Consider the following 6,126-nt stretch of genomic DNA (forward strand, 5'->3'; position numbering starts at 1 on the left):
GGAGGGGAGGGGAGGGGAGAGGGAGAGAAACACAGACAGACAGAGAGACCATACATCAGAGCTGAAGCCCTGGTGTGGCCTCCTACCTAGCCCCGCTCATGGCACCCACCTACTTCCGCCCACTCTCCAGGTCACACATCCTCAAGCCACTTCCTTCTTCACAAAATCAAAGCCAGGTTCAGTCCTGGGTAAAGGCCTCTGGACAGTCATTCTTGTGGCTGGACTCAGGACCCCCTTGATTCCCTACCATCTTGGATACATTACTGTGTATTTACGCCGTTGCACTGGAAGTGGTTGAGTGGAATTCACTCACTGGATTTCCAATAACTTTTCATGGTATTACAAATATACTTTTTTTTTCAGAACTGGGGATTGAACTCAGGTCCTTGCGCGTGCCAGGCCAAGTGCTTATTCCACTGAGCTATCTCCCTGGCCCCAGTATTACAAATATAAACTTCCTGAGCCGTGTGTAGTTCTGGGAAGGGCTCTCTCTATGGGAGCACCAGCTAAGGCAGAAGAGGACAATATCCAGGAGTGTCACGATGCTCTACAGCAGACCCAGGTTATGAATGCTGTAGAGGGCGCATTTTAAACCCCTGTAGTCACTGTTGCTTTATTATTGTTTTATGCTTCAGGTGCTCATTTTGATGAAGTAGTTTTATGAGACAGGGTCGGTAGTTGAGGCTGGCCTCAAACTCCCAGCAAGCCCCTGCCTCAGCATCCCAAATACTGGGAAGACAGATGTGCACCACCACACACAACTTGAAGCAGATGGCTTGGATGAGGTGATTCTCACCGATCTTCATTTTTTCTTACATGTCTCATCTTCCTTCCAGGATCGTCTTTTCCAACTCGTATTTTTCTTTTTGAGACAGGGTCTTGCCACACTGGCCAGGTTGGCCTTGCACTCCAGATCCTCCTGCCTCACCCTTCCGGGTTACAGGCATATGTCGCCATGCCCGGCCTACTTCACGCCCTTTAGTATTCCCTTTGGCACGGATCTGTCGGTGTTTGGTTGTATTTTCCAACACACTGAAGATAGAATGCTGCTATTTTGGTTTCCAATGTTTCTGTGGGGAACAGAGTCTCCTACTCTTACTTCTTTAAAAATAAAGGTTGTTTTCCTATAGCCACTTAGCAGATTTCATCTTCTTGTATAGCTTCACCATGATGTGTCTAAATAGAGGCTGTTTTTTAATTATTGTGCTTTGTACCTCTGGAGCTCCAATCTATGGTCTGGAATCCTGCATTACTCTGTCCTATTTCTCTGTCTCTGTCAGACTCCAGAGACACAGGAGACCTTCCCAGCCTGTTCTCCGCCTTTCTGCGTTTTTATTTCTTTATGTTGGATAATTTCTTTCACGCCATCGTGCAGCTTATTTGTCCTCTCTGTGGGTCTCTCCAGCCTGCACTACACAGTTGTTAACACTTCCCGAGCAAAGCTGAGTCTTTGATGAACACTGGACTGACGCGGCCTAGCTCACTGGCTCCTCCCAACAGCCCGCCGCTATTGCTATTCCAGTTTATGCATGGAAAGGTGCTAAAGAGAGCTCTGCTTTTTATAAGCTCGATGAGATAGCGTGAGGCCAGCTCTTGAGATGCCAACGTCGGACTCACATTATCCACGTCTCCCTCTTTTTGGCAGAGCTCATGGTTTTATGTGGTTCCCAGGGTCCAACCCAGGGCTCCACGCATGCTGGGCCAGCGCCGCTCCGCCCGGCTGCATCCTGGCCCTGGGCTCAGGTTCTTTCCCAGGGCCTGCAAACCTCTTCTGCAAAGGGCTGAGGACTTCACACACTTTGTAGCCATCCAGTCTCCATGGTAACTACTGGATTGGCCCACTGCCGTGCTGAAGTAGCCACGGGTAATATGTAAATGAGTGGCAGTGACAGCATTCAGTGCAACTTTATGAAAATAAGTGGAGGAAAATAGTCGGTTCTCAGGTTGTACTCTGCCGAGCCCTACCCTGAACAATTATACTGTTATCTTTTTCTCCTTCTTTCTTGATCTCCAAAGTGTTCAGTTCAACACATTCTTACAGCATGGGTTCCAAACACAAGGCTGAGGGGAGGAAGACCACATCTCTTCTTCGAAAGACTTCAGATGTGTAAGACAGGTACATAAGCAGGTCTGCAGTGAGATAGCTAAACTAGGACTCAAACTTACAGAGTTATGTACCAGGGAACTGGGCATTCAAAAGTGAACTGTCTTATACGTGTTTGTCCTTTGCTTGGGTCACCTTAGGACTCCACAGCATTCTCTCTTTTAATCCAGCACAACAATAAAAGCCTACTTCTGGGTCAAGGTATTTCTGCCTGATGCTTTTGATAAAGAGCAAGGGATCCTCATAGTGGGCAACAGTAGCACAAGGCCGAGTATGAAAGTCAAAGATGTCACTTTCTGCTCACTTGGTGAAACACTTATGGGTCCAGTCCATGGTCAGCTGCTCCAAGGCAGACAGTACAGTGGAAGGGCCTGGCGGAGGATGGCAGCCGGGGAGCAGGCAGGGCAGAAGGGGCCAGAGCCAAGAGAACACCCGCCCGGGTCACACACCCAGTAACCGCCTCCACCCAGGCCCCGTGGCCCAACAGTGCAGCCGGCCACGAACTCACCAATGGATGCATCCACGGATGGGTAAAATGCTTCATGATCCAATCACCTTCCAGAAGTCCCAGCTATGAGCACATGGGACACTGGGGGGACATTTCACACCTAAGCTCTACAAGATAGACTGGAGCTGCTCCTGATGACACATTAGGTGGCGATAAAGCTTTCCAGGGACAGAACCGTACGCAGAGATGCTAAGGAAACTTCAGGTACAGGAGCAGCACAAGCAAGAACCCTCCCGCTTACTACGCTGCTCACCTTCCCTCCGCCTTCACTCCCTTCCTCCTGGCCTCCTTCTGACTGACCATCTGCACTTTGGCTCAAATTGGTTTTGCCTTGTGGCTCATCTTTTTGTTCTTCCCCTTTCTTCTATTTACTTTACTTTTCACTTGTGATACTGGAGCTCGGGACCTTCACTATGGGCTGCATTCTTAACCCTTTTTAAGACAGGGTCTCATTAGGTTGCTGGGTTCCGCAGGCTGGGCTTGAATGTGACCCTCCTGCCTCAGCTTCCCAGAGCGCTGGGTTTACAGGTGTGCGCACCACACCCAGCAGTTTACTTTTTAAAACAATTACTGAAAATTGCTGATTCAGTTCTTCTGTAGTGGGCTCAAGACATAAATTATTTCTCAGATTTTATCTAAGGGGAAGCCATGTACATCAACCCGGTGGCATGTTTATCTGGTTTATCTAAGGCAAATAGTTACATAACCTTAAAAGATGCCATTTAACCTAGGTAAAATATTAACTTAGTTCCATTACTTCAGTCAAGGTTGAAATCCTCTAGTCAATTCTGGATGGTCAAAACACCCACTGTCTGACCAATTTCATTTCATTTTGTTTCTCTTTCCCATATATATATTTAAAATCTGCTTTGTTAATTTCTCTCTCTTCTCTCATTCTTCCTTCTTTTCCCCCCAGTATGGAGACTGAACTCAGAGCTCTCCCACTAAGGTATGTCACCAGTACTTTTACTTTCTGAGCTAGGGCCTTGTTAAGCTGCCAAATTGCTAGAACTTTTGATCCTCCCGCTTCAGCTTCCTAGAGCACTGGGATCACAGGTGTGATCTACACCACACCTGGCTCTCCTCCTTCCTTCTTTCCTGAACTTCTTGGGTGGTGGACACATGGCCTTTGCCTTTCTCTCTTCTGAAAATAAATTTTTTCTAAAATATTATTTCCTCACTAATTCAATTAATATTTGAGCCATTTCCTTACAGTTAGCCTTTTTCTAGGTGATGAGCTGGACACACAAAAATAAACGTAAAGACCAGAATCTCTATCCTTTGGGCCCTTATATTCTAGCAGTAACAAAATAAGATAAATGACAACAAACAAAACAGATTAACAGGACAGAGAAGAAGTATGGGAAAGAGGGGCTGGTGAGATAGCTCAGTGATCTAAAGCATCCGCTGAGGCAAGCTTAGGCAGCTGCAGGGACCAAGGTTTGATTCCCCAGCACCACATGCTGTGCCAGTCCTGCCCCCAGGGTGGGCTGAGCCAGTCACACACACACACACACACACACACACACACACAAATAAAATGAGTTAAAAAAAAACCCACAAGTATAGGAAAAAAAAAAAAAAACACCATACGCTAAATGCTATGGAGGAAAGTGTCAGTGCTTCAGAAGTTTGGGTGGTGTGTTACCCACTGAAATAAATCAGCTAGGGATGCTCATTACACAGCAAGTTGTGCCTGCAGGCCAAGCTACCTGCCAGGCTGAAGCAGATCTAGAGCTCAGGAAGCCAAGACCTGCAGTGCAGCGGGGAAGGGGGCCAGAAAGGGCTGGAGCTGTTGGGCCATTTAATCTTGGTATAATAGCAGGGGGAATGCTTTTTGGATGATTTGGGGTTTTGTTTTACAACCGAGGATACAAATCTAAGGGTCAAGACCTCCATGTACAACAAGCAGTATCTGACGACTCACCACTCCTCCAGGAAACACCCAGAGGGTTTTATTCTGCCGGTGTGGGATCCTTGAACTTTTTCCGTCCTCCTGACACTGGAGGTGACCCAGCACCCAGTACCCAAAAGCACTTGGGAATGAACACGCAATCAATGAGATGCGCAAGACTCAGTGACAATACCAAGTAGCCTGAGTGCTCAGAGCTCATTTTCCTGTACAGTCTCCTGTTTGCGGTGTTTACAGTTCTATTTAGCAGTGGAAGTGTAAGCACCACGTCAACCCACTCCTACTCCTCAACTGGAATGTAGGGGGTGTGTTTGCGCGTTTTAATCCATCCCCAGATATGTATCCATACTTCCTGCATCAGGGCAGTCAACTGGACTCCGTTACCTCTCTCTCTCCCTCCTTCCCTCCCTCCCTCCCTCCCTCTCCAGTCCGAGACCTTTCCGGGTTGGAACCACCTCTTACTGATCTTCTTATCTCCTGCACCCGCACAGGGCTTGGCAGAGACTCTCGGTGAAGGAATGCATCTCCAGTCCGCTCGCTCGAGGAAATATGTGGAAGCGTTGTCTGGTTCCTAAAGTCTATTCATCTCCCTCAGAAAAAACACAAGCCTGGCAGGACGCGGCGGTGGAGGCGCATGACTGTAACCCCAGCGCTTGGGGGAAGGCTGAGGCAGGAGGAGAATCAGGAGTTCGAGGCCAGCCTGGGCTACACAGTGAACTCAAGGCCAGCCTGAGAGGGCAAGACGCTGTCTCAAACAAAACAAACACCAAACCCACAAGCCTTACCCTAACGGTGTAGAATTTAGCTTTTTCACTTCTGTGTTTGAAAGCCTGATGAGCAGGAGCGACGTACTCTCATCCTACCGTGTGCCTGGCGGGTGAGTTGGTACTGACTAGTAAGAACCTCGCACTGAGCTCTCAGGACCCAAGACTTGCCAGCTGGCGACAGGCTGCTCCTCTTTGGGGACACAGCTCCACTTAGAAGGCAGCAGCTGGGTCTGCAGTCTTTTCAGGGGAAGTCAGTGCCTGGGCGCTGGCCCATCCGGCTCCTCCTGCTCCGGGAGGCCTCTGCTTTCCAGCAGCCTGTCTCAGGCCCTTCCCTTGGGCGCACACGGGTGCCTCATCCTCCCCGCCGCGGGAGCACTACGAGCAGCACCGCCCCTCCCCCGGTGACAGCTCTGCCCGAAGCCCCTCACCTGGGGGAGCCTCCGTCTCGGGCTCTCCCCTCCCCACCCAGGAGCCCCCTCTGCCCGGCACCCCTTCCGCTCAGGGGAGTCCCGGTCCCCCAGACCCCTCTTCCCTCCGCACTCCGCCCGAACCGGAACCTCTGCCCCGGGCCCGTCTGTCATCTCCTCCCCTGGGGGCAGTCCCCATCCTGGGCTCTCTCCATCCCCAGCGCGGCCCCCCCACGGGACCCCCTCCCCGAGGCTGCCGCGTCCAAGAGACCGCCCGAAGACCCCACAACCCTTCTCGCTCAGGACTCGGGCCGCGCCCCCGGAGGCGGGGCTTCCGCCGCGACCCTCTCGGGGGCGGGACTTCCGCCGCGGCCCCCTCGGGGGCGGGACTTCCGCCGCGCCCCTCGCCCGTGACGGCCCGCGTCCTG

Source organism: Octodon degus, unplaced genomic scaffold, assembly GCF_000260255.1.
Source record: "Octodon degus isolate 3935 unplaced genomic scaffold, OctDeg1.0 scaffold00153, whole genome shotgun sequence".
NCBI lineage: Eukaryota > Metazoa > Chordata > Mammalia > Rodentia > Octodontidae > Octodon > Octodon degus.